Genomic DNA, 18,512 nt, shown 5'->3' with positions numbered 1-18,512 from the left:
GCAGATTAAACCAAAGGTCAACACACAGTGATCGCTGTGCCCCAGCGGAGCGCTAATATTGCCCGATCAACGAAGTGTCCTTCTTTTGTGATCACCAGGAGGGATCGTAACTGGCCTGTAGAATGACCACAAATAATCAGTCTTCTCTCCCTTACGCGCCTGTCCACTAGAAACACCGTGGCGGTCTTTCGTGCCGCGCCAGAAAGTTGATTGATATTCCGCGCAGCCAGCGGAGCCTAAACGGATAGCGCAAGGTATTGGTTCAGCGAGAAACCTCCCCATCTGCTTTTGCAAAGGTCGCCGCGCTCTTTGTGTTTGCATCCTCCAGAAAAATCCTTTAGGTCCAGTCGAGTATCCCGATTAAAGCGGAACACACACTAATCTTTCTGATTTCGCAATGAGACTTCGGTTTCATTTTTAGTGGCTCTTTTCTTAGTTGCGCTATGCATTGCACCCTTAATGTAGGACAGCTGGCGCAGACAAGAGGGTCAAGAATGTTAGCTAGTTGGCTTACCTGGTCTTCCACTAAGCCCGTGCATTTAAGGGGCAACCGGACCCTACCAGCGTGAATAGCCCTTTTGCCCACATATGTTTTAGCGCATCAGTGGCTGCAGAGAGCAGTGTGTATTCATTAGTGCCATGGTTGAGACTGAATGCAAAATAGGAACTGAGTGCAAAATGACAGAAGTTTTCACGTAAATGTTATGTTGGAGTGAGAACGTACAACGAATTATAGCTGTATACTCAGTAAGTAGCTTGAAAAGCGAAAAAATTCTTTCAGAAAAAATAACATTGGGGAAAAGCAGAACCAATTTCGAAGGTGTCGGCAAACAGGTGGTAACATCAATCGGGTGGCACGTTATACTTTCCACGGGGGCTACCATCGGCCAAATCGGCAACTCCAAAACTGTTTTATTCAACTTCGTTTGTTTATTTCAAAAACATTTCAAATTCATTCCAGCAGGACGAGACCAACGGTTTCAGCCTAAAACTGACAGAGGCATACGTAACGGCCAGCTCACTGTGTTCCCTATTACTCGGTTTAACCGCCTAACCTCAAGGTGTCCGTACTGTCACCATACGCCATACATAAATATCGACTGCGCGGTGCTCACTATAACATGCTGTATGGTGAGAGGGTAACGAGATGAGTGAAATAAGTGTATTGATAAAAACATAATATCGTTGATTTCTCTCAATCCGGCTGTCTCATGTCGAAACTCAGATTTGAAAGGATCCCTTTAAAGGTGAAGTCACTGACTGATTGCTTGCTGAATTCCGCGTTTAACAAGGCATACCAATATTCCATTTCGGCCATTCTCTTGATATCTTCCAAGTTTCACCTACATGTAGAGCATATTTCAGCCGTACGTCTATCTCTTCCGAAAGGCCCGACAGTTACAATATAGAAAAACTCTAAAAGCCTGTCATTAACTCTCTTCCTAAGGGTTAATGGATGAACATTAGTCAGATTAACTTCGAACGGTAGTCAAAATGCGCAGTGTATTTTGGCAACGGGATAAACACACAAAAATTATCAGAGTTGTCGGAGCCATCCGTTTATCCAATGATATGCAGATTCGGCGGCATCATCTCGGGTAGTAACAGGCGCAAACTTACACACCAGCGGCTAGACGCACAATGCATTTTTCTGCAAAACCCCTGCGGGCGAAATAAAGACGTTAAAGTCAAAATGTTGCACTTCTTTGCATATATGCGTAGACTGAAAATCCCCTCATCTGCCGTCATTTTATAGCGATTTGTTTTAATCGATCTCTTTTGAAAATTATTGGCGCACATTCAGCTTTGAACTTCGTCTGCTGTGGCTTCGGAAGTGGCTTTCGTTGAAAATTTTGTGGGTGTATCGTTTTCATTCTTCGCGAAACTTTGAAAGACCTTAAATGAGTACATGATGGATAACTTTGTAGCATTTGTGCGTTCACCCAGTAATCGAAGTACCAACGCTATATTGCTTTACCAATGGGTGTACTACAAATGCAGCAGGCGCCCTCCAAGACCAACAGAAAGCCGTGGAATCCGAAGAAGCCAGTGAACCGAGTGCATTTTCTAATGAAAAATACGCGAAGCACCCGCTGTTCAGTTGGGTTTTGTCTACGGAGGCAAAGGAACCAACTGGCAGTGACCTCTTGTTTTCTGGAACACAACCACAAACTGTCAAAGTTTCTGTACGATCGGCTTCCAGCCAATTGACGCCTAACAGAAGACGAGTTGGGCACATGCCAGGCCGTGCTGAGATATGGAACGCCGTCATCTGAGGTGCGGCAGTTTGTGGCGGATGAACTAGGAAAGATTCATACAAATAAGTATATACAAAATTACCGCCGATAGTGTTGACCGGCTATGTTGAGTAGGTGCCGAAAGGTTGGGTTTTAATGTAGCAGAAGATATGCCTTCGGTCCTGGCAAAATTTTGGGAGACCGGACGCGTCCTTGTGTGTCAGGGAGAGGAGGGTCGCTATAGCCACATATGTTTCTCCCGGTGGCAGCAGATAGCGTTATTCCAACGCTTTCCAGATGTAGTAAATGTGGACGGGACACATGCAACAAACCGCCTTGTGTAAGTTTTTTTCAAAGCATATAATATTCGGCATTTAGATATAAACTATACACATTCTTGATAACGGACGGCATGGGAACCGGGGGTCCGGTTGTGTGTGCGTTCGTAGAGAGCAAGCAGTTTGCTCCCATGCGTAAACTGTTCGGCTTATTCAAAGAAATGATGGGCGAAGCGTATCCGGTCAGGGCCTTTGTAATGGAGAAGTTGGCGGCGCGAATGCGTGCGGCAAGATTAGTGTTCGGCTGTGACATTGTGCTTTGCTAATTTCATTTTCGCGAAGCCATCAGGAAGCACGTATATATCATCTAATATCCATGTATTTTTGGTCATAGACATTCTGCGAACAGCCGGCACATATTTCACCGCATGGCTCTCATGGACAATGCTGTACACTAGGTTTTATGTTCATCATATTACAAGCACACAGATTCGGACAAGATCCACAGCTTCTGCGTCGAACCGACCGCCGATTTCTCTCCTATCTTACGGCTCGCTGGTTGTACATCACCCGAAAATGGGCCATACACGCACAGTCCGGAATGGTTCATTTCGGTAATGTGACCAACAACCGACCGGAGAATGCAAACGGGCGCCTTAGAGATCGAGTGCACACTCCGACACGGAGCATGCCATTCAAAAGGAACAAACAAGGTGAGGTCGAGCTACGTAAGCTAAATTATAGTTTGTGGTGCAAACACCCAGATGCTCCCAGACTGTCGACACCTGTGCTGGAGAATGCACATGCCCTTTCTATCAGGCGATGTGGCTCTCCTGCGTACACCTGTTCTCTGTATTTCGAGATCATTCCGTTCCGAGCAGTAAGAACCATTCATCATTGAATTTTTCTTAGCTTGCTTTCCAATCCACCAACGATGGCTGCCAGATTACAACCTACCGAGAAAAGGTGTACCCCTTACACTTGTTCCCAAACCACCCCGGACAGCTTTCGACGGTCTTCGTAAACAACTGAATCGGGTGATGGATATGCTTCAGAGGCTGGAACCCAGGAGGGCCACCGCCATATTTAAGCGGTTGATTGTTCAGGGACAAATCTTGCTGCGTCAAGCCTCATAGTCTGCAACCGACGACCTGCCGTTGATGGTAGAGGATACTGCACCTCAACCCAGATGGCAGTCTGGAAACGCTGACTTGGGGTTCTGTGTGCTCTGTGACCGGTCTACTACAACCAGTGACCGCTGGTGTACAACGGGTCGCGTGTCATATCACTCTGACTGTTGTGACGGTGAACCCTGCACACTGTGTGGTAGTGCTCTTCAGACTTATCTCAAAGGTGAGTTCACATGAAAATAAATCACTTCTGGTTCTTAGATCCGGGCCCATCCAGAAAACGCAGAGATGTGCTTGCTACCCGGTCCGCAAATAGGGCGTCTTATGATGTTGACCTGGACCGAAGCACAGATCCCCAGCACACTGTTTCCCGTAAGTCTGTGTGCGTCCGTGTTTTCGAAGCCACAGAAGAACTACTCGACAGCCGCGAATCAATGTCTGACAACTACGACCAACTCTATAGAGCGCCAGCTAGATGAAAGAGACGAAGATGATTTCACGTGACCCATCGGCTCCGAAAAGTTTGTCTGTTAATGAGGTCCTATGCATTACCTGTAGGTCTCGTATTTCTTGAGAGGTGCAGTAAACAGGCATGCGAAATAACCACTGTGTGAATAGGCATCTACGACAGCATAGTCGCTACAGTGAATTTTCGGGTAAGTATCTCTACCTGTTTGCCGGCCGCCCGCCTTATGGTGATATTTCGATGACCTGAATTATATCTTCCTCTCTTTTCAGGACTTCAACGGCCAAATGAACCTTCCTCACGAAGAAGAAAATGCGCCTCACAGAAGGACATATGTAAACTTCAAAACGACTAATATATCTCAAAATTTCAAGACGTCCATTTTGAGCCTTTTCTCCGTTACCGATGGATGGATTAGTTAGGTATCGCGTACCCCTAGCCGCATGTTAGTGGTGTGCGTCGGTTAAGATCGTTCAGCTGTCTGGTGTTATCGACGTAGGCTCTGTGGCTAGTTAGTTAGGCATCGTGTACCCCTAGCCGCATATACATTATACCTAGGCATTCTACACCATAAAGTGGCAAGTTTGAAAATGCCATAGATTTAGAGAAATCAATCTCAGTGTGCGAATAGCCAGCGGCAACTTACACAAAAGATAGTTGAGAAATCTTGGGCAGGGGGTCAAATGAGCTAGAATTTCGAATTCTTTCGGATTCGTAGTTCTTTCACCTCAATCACTAGCTAGTAAGCACTTGAGACAAGTTTTTCTGAAAAATCGGCTGATCATTGCAAAAATTTATCCTTCGTGGATTCCATAGAGAAGAATAGGATTACATCGGCATTACGATTAGTCACCTGTCGGCAAATTATGCTGACCATGTAGGGATAGTTCGGTGTATTTGGACGATGTGATTAAGCGGCCCTTCTCAATTTGTCCCAACCACGACCTAGTGGCAAACGCGAAAAACCGATCTAGGGGTCATGTGCTTTCCAGGTTGACTCCCTGGATGACACGGCTGTGTATGTCGGTGGGAGGTAATACATTCCCCCTGTTTTCTTTCATACTTCTATAATACTTTGTGGGCCACTTTTCAGCAAGCTATAAAGCGAGTTATTCACACTTTCCCGCCACCTAGTATGCTGAACAAATTATAGAGAAGAGGCCGTCAGAAAATTAATGCAAGTCACCAGATCTACAGAAGTTGCATGCCATTGAAGCTATTTGAAAGTCGGTCATATGAGCTCATAATATTCTTTCAACCTCAGCAGGCTATATCAGTGATAATTATGTTTATTTATAAAATAATGGAGAATATGCCAATTGAGACATGGTCGGGTGAGACACGGTAGCAAGTTTTCGAATCGAGAGTAGAGTAGAAAATAATAAGACACAGTACTGCACATAAACTAAGCCGAAAAGAGTCATAATTAGTGTTCGGTGGCTCACATTTGTGATCAGATTGAGTGCATCATATGTTCGAAAAAATATCATTCACGAGAAAATACAATGAGGGCTTACCGGTGGATGAGTCATTGTTGTTACAACTTCACTCCGATACTAAGCTATGCTGAATGCCAATTTTATGGCGAACCGTATTGCCGGCATGTTTTTCATTCGCAAGGAGTACTCATAAATATCTTAATACCGCATGATGATGTGATCTAGTCTCGCAGCCATTATCGAGCGCTTTTGCAACGGGATACACCATTTAATTGCGTAGCGATTTGAAAGTTGACCCCTCTGTTGCCGGTGTGCACATGATGTTGACACGGAGCCACCGACCACTCGAGCTTTGATATAACCATGTATTGACATTAACATTGCCGGCTGAGAGCCAAACCCTGCCATTCATGATCGGCAGATTTCTACTAGGTAGATTGCGGCTGTCAATCTTTTAAGGTGCAGTAGGGTGCAAGCAACGGGGCACCTAGGTTGAGTGGGTATCACGTATTCGCATGGAGCATGTAGTGTGCATCTCTCGTTCTCAACTACTCAGCGAACGCAGATATTCTCACTACTGTGACTGATTGCGCCTATGTGAACAAAAAATTCGGCAGCCATCTAAATAACCACCGTCTCAAAAATATTAATGTTTTAGCAAAAATTCCTCGAACTGACTGTCCAACTGGATTCCAATTAACCACGTAGCACTTAGATCTGAACGGAACCAAGGGCGTTTAGAATTGACAGCCGCTGAATTTTCCTTAAGCTTCAAACTCCCGATTTTCTACTGAAAATAACAGCAGGTATTTAGTGAACTGGGTTATCACAACTGGTAAAAAACGAGTCAGATCCCCATCCCCATAAAACCATGTATACTGGATTTGCGCCAAAATTCATGGGTGGACTCTAAAAACAAAATTCTGAACTCGGGAAGGACATGGTTTTGGTGGATATTTTGCCCTTCTCCTGCCTGGTTGCGGGGCGCTGCGTTAAGCTGACGGCGCCAAGTTGTGGTGCGGTGAGCCCTTATATTGGAACCACACTTTTGATATTGGCCATATCATAGTCAACTCGCTCATTTGTTCATTTGAAGCGTCTCGACATTATTTTCTTCTGCTAACGAGAAATACCAGCACCTCTGTTGGCATGGTGAATAACCACAAAGATATGAGAGTTTGGAGTGCTCTTTCATGATTGCTCACCATAAATCCAGCTCGCGCTTGGAAGCGTTATCCCCGCCCGAGGGCTTCTCCCAGCTGATTCGTCTGTGAGTCCATCTTCGACTGACAACCAGGCGACCTGAGGTCAAGTGAACTGAAGAAGATTCGTTTGGTACCAAATGGATAATTCAGCAAAACTGAAATTCAGGAGGGAAGTGTAATTTTTAAAATGAATGAATGAATGAATCACTCGTGGCAGAGATTTCTGTGGGGGTGGCGAATCCGTGGCTACGTGAATGAGAGAATCATCCATTTGGCTGCTGATATTATTTCGAATAGGGACGGGATGTGGTCATGTAAGCCAGGAAACACTTACGGTTATATGTTGAAACACAATATAAACAAGTGAAGCAGGGTTTGGATGAACGCTTTAATGCAGAAGAAACCACATATTTGCAGTTGATAAATACCGGCTAGCGCGCTAGGCGCAACCGGCCGGTGCATTCTTGACCAAAACCTCAACGTTTTTCAGTTCGAATAGCTCAGACTTCAAGGGTGCCTCGTACACCTCAGAATATCAAACTTCGAGGCGGTGGACGGGAAATGCTTGAGCATAAGCACACGGGTCAGTTGATGATTTATCGTCCGTAGATGCATCGTTCAGGAAAAAATTAATGACCAGAGTTTCTTCGTCGAATTTATTGCCGTTAAGCGGGACATTAAATATCTTCCTGCAAAAGACATCCCACGTCGGTCCGCCTACCGAATATGGCGATCAAGTTGTCTATTCGGGACGCAAGAAGTACGTAGTCCAAGGAGCTGCTATGAAAATCATTGACGGTCTTAAATGCATGAACTATGAAATGCGTGTGATGGTGCTTGACCTCTCCCTGGAGTATCGTCTCTACCAAAGAGACCCAACGCTTATGCGCAAGTTTCGGCAAGTTTCGACCAAAATTCACTTCACATTGATCCAGATGACATGCGGTTGAGACACGGTAGGAAGACTCTCAATCTCAGAACATGCAACTTTACCAAGCGATAAGTTGTATCATTTTGGGTAGTTGGCGTGTAGAATAGCCTTTCTCCGGTGGTTGTTCGCACTGCATCTACTACCCAGTTCAAAGCATATCTGGACGTCTTTTTAGTTGAATCCTTGCTCTGGAAGATTTCTAGAACTTAAACAGCAGTACCACACCCGTTTTTCTTTCATTATTTTTAGGCGAAAGGAAGTCTTTGAACGCCAGGAAAAAAGCTGATCCGGAACTGTTGGGAGAAAGCCCCATCCTGTGTATCGCCCCGTTAATTGTATGCGGTGTACTGAAACTAATAAACTCGCGTAGCTTTGGGGTCACCGTATGGGCATGACAGAAACGCATATGTTCTAACGTTTTATCTTAGAAAGCACCGTAGCTGTATTTACATGTCGAGATCTGGTACTCCATCTTAGGTTGTTGGGGGTCGGAACTGTATTGGAATTAGAAACGGGCAGTGTAATCGTGAAGGTCGTCACTATGTCAACCGTAGCAGTGAAGAACTTTGATTGGGAAGCGGTGGTACAGCAGTCAACTAAGATACAATCTGTACTATACACTGCCGAATTATTAGAAGTTTGGGTTATTTCCAGGTCATTTTTGCTTTATGGGTTGGTCAGACACATGTACGGAGCTGTTCAGTGGCACCATTTGCCTCGACATCCTCGGATCTCGTGACTAAGTATCAGTAAGTATCAGACGGCAATTCCTGTTAGTCAAACTTAAGTGATCGTCACGAGATTCGGTTCTCGGATTCCACTGGTTGGTATTATTTGACGGTACGCCTGTCGACAAGCGATAAGTGTTAACACTGCCGTATGAATTGTTGGAAATCAGCCGCGTGTGATTTTCTCCATAGAAACGTGACTTGAACAAAATAATAGTGAGTACACAATCCTCCAGTATAAACGCACTACCAGTGCCTTGAGAGCTTAGGGTTTAAAGGTGTTTTTCACCTACACAGCCTAAACATTAAAAATGGTCGCAACCACGTAAGCGTCGGGATGTAAGAAATTCATGGACCGCTGGTCTGCCCAAAGAACAAACACACGATACCACTCAGACCGCTGCGAGCGTCGACAAAACTCACTGGAGACAGGAATCGAGGAATTACAATTGAAACCATCAAACAAAACTGCCGCCACTAACGGAATGTAATATACTGCTACAAACGGAATAGGGATAGGGGGGTTTCCTCTGAAATATATGATACTCCGTATCGGGCTTGAAGTCTATCCTGAACTCATATAATGCTACCGTGTTTTTTTGCATCACGCGGACTTCAACTGATTGCGCTGAAGGAGCTGTGAACAATAACTTGCTGTCATAGCATATCTGTGCTACTTAAGGATCCTCTCACAGTTTGAGCAATGAAAGTAGTAAGGCCGTACCAGAAGTGTAGTTCCCAATCCAGTTGACTAACCATTATCACGCCAGAGACGCGTAGATATCATAATCGTTTAACTAAAAGTCCGCTGTATTTTGAGCGCATTAAGGTAGGTTTTCTTAGGGTTTGACCAAAAGGCGATGCTTTATTTTGTTATGCCAAAACCAAAGCACAGATGTCACTAGTTTCCTCAAACCGGATAATGGTACAAAACGGTTGGATAATAAGGGAATATGGAGTAACCATCTTGTCTATGATATCAACATACTCGAAACATTTAATCGGACAGGTAGGTTATACTAAGCCATGGCCACTGAACTAATGTACGAAAGAGTAGCCCGTTTACAATTTGGACGAAGCTGCGGTTAAGACGCAAAATTACTGGCCGAAAAGCCTGACGTTCGAACCGAGTCTCTGCATTATGAATGCTCTTGTATAGGCTCGAGAAACCTAGCAGTGTCTCAGGACCGGTACTTCCTTCCGGTGGCCTGTCAGCTATGCATTAAAATGGTGTTACAGCTGAACGATTATTTTACTATTACTGGTAGAGGAATCAGATGTCTATCAAAAGAGGAGGCTGGATAGTGATCCAATGCAGCATCCTGCTTTATGCCAATCCGATTCATTGTGTGTAAGGAATGTTCAAGCTCACATCCATTTTCACGCACCTAAAGCCCAAATTGTGGTCCACCAACATAATCATCATTGCCGCTGCATGTGAACAGATAAATATTGTAAAGGACTTCAACCAAAAATACTTTACTTGACGGAAACAGTGCTCCACTTTTGCTGCAAAAGCCTAAACTGCTCCATTTGATACGCTTTCCCGAATGAGGCACTCGTAATTCCTTGGATACTCATGGCACTCTTGTCCCATATAAGCAGAAGCTGTGAAAAACACATTTCTACTGTACTATTTGCTGTGGCTTATATGTAGTGTGAAACTCAGTGTACTATAAAATGCACATTGCAGAGCATTTGTCAGTTTTCAACTGTCTGTGACTTAGCGGTTAATGTCAGAATTCAGTGCTACCTAACATATTCGCGAATCTCTACGGCACAGACATAATATAAATTTGCAAGCCAGACACTCTTGAAAATTAGGCGGAGCAAGGCAGAAAATATGAAAAAAGCAAGCAAATGAGCAGGTCACACGCATTTCACCGGGAGACGTGTCAAACTTAGAATTGCATCATCATCATCGACAGCATGACATCAGTGCTCAACACCAGTGCTTGGCTTCCGTACAATCATGATTTAATTGAAAGCCTTATTGTGGAGATAAGAATTGGACGGGGAAGGGACCTAGTGGTGACTTACTTCAATCATTCCAAGAGGCCTCCACCTACACACACTCATTCAGGCAATCTGGATAGGAACTGATAACAAGAACGTCACTGACATCGGTTAGAAGTCTTATCTTGAAATGTCTATAACCACGCGCAGTGGGGATCACGCTATCTCCATCGTGGAAGGCTAGTAGTCCCGACAGAACCCGAACGTTTCGTGATCTCCTTCATACTCCTCACCCAATTCAAGGGTTGGCCACCTCTCTGCTTCCGCCACTCTAAGTTGGGCATGGGAAACAGTACTCGCTTCGGCAAACGATGGTTTGGCATACGTAACACATGTCCCAAACAACGCAGCTTCTGGTGCTGGTCACAATCCCCAACGGAAGTAGCCGTTGCACAGCCAAAAACTCGCTTCCTAACTGCCTCGTTACGGATACGCCGACATCAATACACACGAGCTATGGCTCTGAGACAGCGAATGTCGAACAGCTGAAGACATCTCAGCTCCGCTGCTCGAACAGGTCAAGTTTCACAGCCATACAACAAAGCTTGATACACATGTCTCTTGAGCTTCAAGGAAACACAACTTTGACGCCATAAGTGTCTCAAATTCGCAAACGCGACCCGAGCCTTGCGGATTCGTGCATTGACCTCATCCATCACACTAAAGTTAGAACTAATACAACTTCCAAGATACGTAAAGCGCTCCACAGCTTCCAGTATCTCGCCCTGGATTGTAAGTGGCGTGTTCAGTGGCTGTGTCTAGGATCATGACCTTACACTTTGTAGGTGCAAAGTGTATACCAAAAAACGAGATGACTTTGGTCAGTTCATCCAAAAATACTTGAACCTTCTCCTCCTCTTCGAACATAAGAACGATGTCGTCTGCATATTCCATATAGACAAGGCTTTCGTTACAGGCTATTTGAACACCTTGATTTAGAGATCTTTCAGCGTTCGTATCACGATTTCATCGATCACAAAGTTCAACAGGAATGGGGAGAGTGGGCATTCCTGAGGGACACCACTTTGTGTACCGAAGCTTTTNTGTACCGAAGTTTTGGAGAGCTCGCTCTATACTGTCACACGCCGGAAAGCCCGGAACTACAAAGAGCCTATTATGTTCACGAACTTCCAGGGCATTTCTTGTTGAGCAAACGTCTCATGCAAAAAAGAATAGTCAATCGGGTCAAGAGCGCCTTTGAAATCCGGTGACACTGGAATTGTGGGTCACTTATACGTGTGGGGTTGTTATAGCACCTGACGGAGTGTGAAGTTTTGATCAACGCAGCCCCTACCAGGCCGGAGTTCCGCTTGCTGCTCTCCAGTCAGCGTTTCGCGCTCCACCGTAAGGTGACAAAGCATGTGACGCCAGCAATCTTGTTACGACCGGGGTCAAGCTGATTCCCATGTGGTTACCACACTCACTACGAGACCCTTTTTTGAAAATGGGCAATATTACCGGCTATCCCCAGTTGGCTTGGAGAGACTTCTTTTCCCAAATGCAAGAAAATAGATCAGATAAGCGCTTACTGAGAAATTCACCCCCATCTTTGAACAATGCGGGTGGAAGGTCATCTAAACCAGAGGCTCGGTGGCGCTTAAGAGAACATATGAAGTCATGAACTTCCGAAACCGTGGGCGGTTCCACGTTCACTGTCCATGGTTTTACGTCACCTGTGGGTTCGAGATGGGTACCAGTTGGTGGCAATGACAATCATTGTTCGAAGCATTCGGCCCAACGGTTGAGGCGTTCTCGGTTATTCAAGATGGTCACTCCATTTCGATCCTTGATGGTTGTTTCCGGGGCCCCGTCGCAAGGATCAACTGAAATAATCTTCGGGTATTACCGGCTTTCTAGGCCTCTTCCATTTCCTTGGCTTTCTGTATCCATCACACTTCGTGGTCGGCTTGCACGCTTACCTTCACTTGACGTCTGATAATTCGTAGCATCAAGTCATATTCAGGGCCGGCTGGGATATTTCTCTGAGATTTAAGCAGTGCAACCGTTCGGTCTGATATCCAGTGCTTGAGTGCGCCTGGTGTTGCTGTGCCACAAGCAAAATTCCCAGCACTATGCGAAGAGGTGGCATTATCGTCCCAGTATGAGTTCATGTCTGATGGTGAAATATTTTGAAGAGACTCTAGAAGATGACTCTGGTAAGTTCATCTAACAGCCCTATCTGCCAGTCTCTCAGTTGTCCACATCTTACGCGGCCCTGAAAACGTAGGGAGAAGCGACTTCGAGCGAGCGCGTTGTCGGAATCCACGAATGTGTTCCAAAACGCCCGGAGTCAGTCATTGATCCACACCATCGGTAACTGGTAGCAATGTGGTCACTTTGAGTTTGTGGCCGGCCTGCCGTTGGAGGGCACCATGTGGCCAGACGAATTCGGCTATTTTAGAAGTTAGTACTGCATAAAAACAGCATGCGGTCAGCACACAGTTTGAGCAGTCGTTCACCATTGTCCGTACGTACCGATTCCAATCCATGTCGACATCCTTACTGAGTCTCAGATACATTAAGCCTGCCTATTTCTGCATTCAAATCTCTGGCAACCACCACGATGTCTGAGCTTTCAGCTTGCTGCAGCAGGGCATTCAGGGTGTCATAAAGCCTGTTTTTGACGGCATCGGAGCTACAATCAGCTGGAGCGTAAGCAGATACGATAAACTTACATCGATCGACTTCCCGATTGTGAGAATCCGTCACAGACTTTGTCAGATGAATCTCGCAGAAACGAATATCAACAGATACGCAGTCAAGTGAGGATACTTCATCCCGGTGAGTAAGGACGACACCAATCCCTGCACATGCCGACGCCGCAGTCTCTGGATCACCAGAGGTGCCCGGCAGGAAGCGAGTGGAGACTGACGGAGCCGTTAGCTCAACCACTGTGCTTGCATTTTGAATTCCCGTTTCTGAGGCACAGCACACATCAATGCCAAGCGAGTCCAGCGTGAGAGCAAGAGCAGCTTGAAGTCCTGCTTGCGTCAGAGTGCGGACATTGAACGCGGTCAGATAGAAAGTGTGTTGATGCTTGAAGATTGATTTGGAGGTACCTGAGGATGTCGGCGCGATGTGGCGAACAGATGTTGTAAGCAAAACCGATGCATGACGAACGGCGTTATCAGTCCTTAGTGCTGGGCCTACAAGCGGAGGGTTATTAATTGGGCTAGGAGAGGAGAACGAAAGAGTATGTGAAAGAGGAAAAATGGAGGCGTCGGCTGTAGCCTGTTTTTGATTACTTGCCCTGCCGTATGCAGCAAACAAGGCGACTTGACTGATGGCACCACGCGACGGCCGGTGTGGCATGGATTTATTTGTATATGTGCGGTTGATGGTTGTACGTGGTCTGGAATACTATCATGGTACCCACATCTGGACGGAAGGACAATTAGGGTCCTCGACCAAAGCCATTGGCTCAAAGTCATAACCACAGGGCCGCGGTGTTCGGCGGGACATGCAAATGCATTACCATTTCTATCGAACAAGTCGCCATATGTTCCAACTCCCAACCTGGAGGACCAGAAGACTGTGTTCGTCAGACCTCTAGCCATTGACCATCATGGTATGAGAGACCATGTGGGTGTCGCGGGGACACCCCCCAATAAAGTTCAATAGGCCGATGAGATGCACAAACCATCACAGCACGGTAAAGGCCGGTATCTTCGTGACGGGACGCAGAATTAGTGAAGCAACACATCAATAAGAACGACTGGAACGCATGACAGAAAAGCGATGGAAAACAAGGACGAACAGAGAGCCTTCAGGAGTTTGGAAGCCATAACTGTAAGGTAGGTGTGTCAAACGTTCAACGACACTGTCATAACCATCATCTACAGCATAAGATCAGTGTTCCCGGCAAAGTATACGGGAAGCAAACTATCGTGAAGGCAAGTGCGCACCCGAAATAATTGAAAATGTATGTATCTAAGAACGGGTGAACCTATTGCAGTTATGAAAATCTAGAATTCGAAATGGTGCGGACAGCAGCAATGTAGTGTCGAACAACTATAGTTCAAATGAACAAGCAAATCGCCGTATCTTGTGCCCTACATCATACCGCGAGCAAATGTTTTGAAATCGGCCAAAAGAATCAAAAACAGAAGAATGGACCTGGTGGAAAACGCCACTGCATATATATATTTATACATATATATATATATATATATATCACAAACCAAGTACGAGCTATTGTGGGAAGAATATGCATCCTTGGCAATCAGGGAAGGATGGAAAGATGAAGAGCTGCTGACAATCCCTAAAAAGAAGCACTAGAGAAAAAACATACACTTCTACAAATAAACACAGGAACGAAAATGAACAGTAAACGAGGCTACCCGATCATAGAAGAACCAACGCACGCTGATTTCTGATATTCCACGGAGACAGAAAAGCAGCTGTTTAGCGCTCAATGAATATGCAGTGCCCCACATCAGAAGCACGATGTAATTGCAACAAAAATGACGTCGAAAGGTCACCCGGGCAACAAAAAACGCACTTGACTTTGTTCAGGTCATAAGGTCGTGTTTGGCATTTCAACCGACAGGCTTTCAAACTTGGAGTGTAAGAAAGAGATTGAAGCACGTTGGTATTTTAGTAAAAAGCTGCAAAAAGACTATCTGCATAACAGCCTAGTTCAAAAATCACCCAAGAGAGAGTTACCGAAAGTTGAGAACTTCTTAGTTGGACCAACTTTGGATAGCATGTCTTTCATGCCGAAAAGTGCATCAAACATCTTATTAAGGTCATCGTATTGGCTACCACATCGACCTCTTGCTGCCTCTGATCGTGTACCGTCGGTGGTCTTAGAATCAGTAAAACTGTTTTTGCCTTTGTGGGTACTGCTGAGGGTCATTTGACGGAAGGGTATGTGCTTGAATGCCCAAATGCACTGTATCTATAGCACCCTTTAGCGAAGTTCCCACGCCTTATACCAACGAATTGTGAGGAAATTGTGAGGATATGCCACTGCGCTATCGGGATAAACTAATTCTGGGGCTAGATTTGGTGGCCATCGTGGGTGTTACTCGAGATGCGAGGATAAAAGCAAAGGTTAGTTCCAGTTGTGTACCATCCACAGCTTGTTTCTATGCGGCAGTATGTTTAAAAATGATTAGCATCGTCCGATTACACAGTGTTCAGCTTCAGAAAAATGTCGATGCAATCAACACCAGCCGCTGGTTTTCTGCAGTTCTTACTATTTACCATTTGCCGTGCAGTATCATAGTGCCATGGTGATGTCTCCTCAGTAAGGACAACGCTTCTACAAACTAGTTGCCACGCTCGCTGAACCGATCAAAAACCATCTGATCACCAACCAACAGACGCATTCACATCATAATAATCAGACATACTGCCAACAGTAAGTAAGCTGCAAAGCAGCAGCGAAAAAATGTACTGCACATCTCTTCCCAGAAACGGGAAGTCCCGTATGTGGCCTGAGCCTTAACGCTATTGCAGGTCTAGACGGTGCTTGACCACCCGATGTGAATCACCTGGATGAAGGACGGGTGCAGCCATACCCTGTTTAAGTGCAGCGGAACTGAGACGTCTTCAGGTGTTCGACATTCGTTGTCTCAGAACCATAGCTCGTGTGGGCTGGTGTCGGCGAATCCGTAACGAGGCAGTTGGAAAACGCGTTTTCGGTTGGGCAACAGCTACTTCCATTGAAGAATGTGTCCAACACCAGAAGCTGCGTTGGTTGGGACATGTGTTACATATGCCGAACCATCGTTTGTCAAAGAGAGTGCTGTTTTTTCATGCTCAATTCACAGTGGCATAAACAGAGAGGTGTCCAACCCTTGACTTGGCAGAGGAGTATGAACGTGGTTACGAAACGCTTGGGTGCTGTCGGTGCTACTCGACTTTCAGGATGGGGACCACGTGGTCCTAACTGTGCCTGGCTGGAGACACTACAAGATATGGCTACCAACCGATGACAGTAGCGTTCTTGTTGTCAGTTTGTATCCAGATTGCCCGAATAAGTGTCTGGAGGTGTGGGCACCTCGGAATGATTGTAGTAAGCTTGGGATAAGTCCCTTCCTCGTCCACCCTTATTCTTTTCTTCACAATAAGGCTTCCAAATAAATCATGGTTGTACGGCAGTGAAACATCAGTGTTGAACACTGATGTCGTGCTGTCGACGATGATGATGATGCAATTTACTCACACCAATGACCAGTCATTTTTAGCTGAATGATGTATTCTGAAGATGATTCATAGTATAAATAGAACAGCCCTATAGTGCTTCTCGGCTTTTTACAGGTCGACTCCGCTTGCAGGACTGATAAGAAAAATGGTGTGCCACAGAAAGCTAGTCACCCTGACTATGGAAAGATGCAAGAGTTAGACCAGCACGATGGATCTCGGAGGTGACTGTTGCAATGGAGTAGTGTAACTCACATCACCCGGTTTCAGGGATTGACTTGGAAGATCTTCCAGAAAGTTGATGCTGTGATAATGGTTATTATGGTAACACTATGGGAGTCAGTATCTCATTTGTGAGTATGCTCACTGCAATATTGTCACGGACTTCCGAAATTGAACAACTGGGGCATCGAACTCCTACCCAGGGATACTAAGCGTGGAGGAATTTCAGACTGCGACAGGACAAAACTGAGTACACGTTCTGGAGATGTGAGTGATGAAATCAGGGCATGGATCTCCAAGGTTCTAAGGTGTGTTGGTTGTGGCACCAAAAAGGAATATTAATTGATGGCAAGGGTTGCGTGTAGCAAGCTACAGTAAGAGCTGCGTTGCTGTGTGGTCGCAATACATGATATCTGCGAAGAGATGATGTGAGGTGTCTTCAGGTTTTTTTTATACCATAGACATCCCAGAAGAGCTGCTGGTGTCGGATGGGGTCAACGAATTCGTAACGCGGTGATCCGAAAACGGGCATTTGTTCGTGCAGCAGGTGCGCTGACCGCGGAAAACACCCAGATCCATCATCTGTGATGGTTCAACCATGTGCTGTGCATACCGAAATAGAAACAAGTGTCGTTATCCGTGCTTCCATCCTTAGAGGTGGACAACGTGCAAATTTGCAGGAGGATGTGAAGTGGATTACGAAGAGTTTGGGTATTGTTGGTGCATTTCGTCTTCCAGAATAGGGGCTCATGATCTCCCCACGTCAGGGTGGATCCATTGCAGGAAATGGGGGCGGATCGATGTCAGTGGTGCTTGTGCTGATTGACTGTGCGCGTGAGATAGGCCAGCACCAGATCCTTCCCTTACACCTTTCACTTCTGTTCATTCTAAGGTTTTAAATATAATTAGATTAACGTTGTGGTTGTGCAACAGTGGAGCATCTGTATCGATTCTGATGCTGACGATGGTGAAGATGTACAGATCATGATCTCAATGGACAAAGCTGCATTCATCATTGATTCGAAAACAGTCATGGGGAAAAACAGTAAGCAAAGGTTCATAAATGTGTTGTACGGTCAACTGAGACGGATTATAACCCAAGCCAGCTGTCAATTTTGTAAAAAGCACCACGGATTGCATCCCAAGTAACAAGGGGCATCCCACAGACTAAAAATAGTAATCGAAAAATAGTTTCGGCTGTTGCAGTAATCAACTTTCTTTCAGACAGAAACCAAACATGAATCTACATCTGTCCATTGAACTTAATAGATAAATGAGCCGTCTCTTGTTCTGCACTTCTCGATGAACCTTATGAAAACTAACAGAATTCTCATAGAACTGCTTTCGCGTCCCTATCACAGTACTGTACTGTATTCTCTTCGTTCTATGATGTACCAGCCGATGAGAGTCTGTGGATGACCTCCTGTGATAGCTTTAGTTGAGAAGCATTGTTATCGGAGGAAGGACGAAGAGGACACCTGTTTGGCCATTGATTCAAGCGTAAACTCTTTACTACTTCCTCACGGCATCACCGCTTCCGAATACAGCAAATGAGTTTCATCACTAGCCAGGAAAGTTGTACATCCGTATACAGAAAAGGGAGAGAGAGAAGAGTATCGCCGATCTTCTCAGTGCACCGCAAACTCCAAAATTACTTTCCATGAATTTCATTTGTTCGTAGCTACGAAATTTTCAACTTCTTCAGGCTAA

The sequence above is a fragment of the Opisthorchis viverrini genome (assembly GCF_000715545.1).
Source record: "Opisthorchis viverrini unplaced genomic scaffold opera_v5_189, whole genome shotgun sequence".
Taxonomy (NCBI): domain Eukaryota; kingdom Metazoa; phylum Platyhelminthes; class Trematoda; order Opisthorchiida; family Opisthorchiidae; genus Opisthorchis; species Opisthorchis viverrini.
This window is presented reverse-complemented; position numbering follows the sequence as displayed.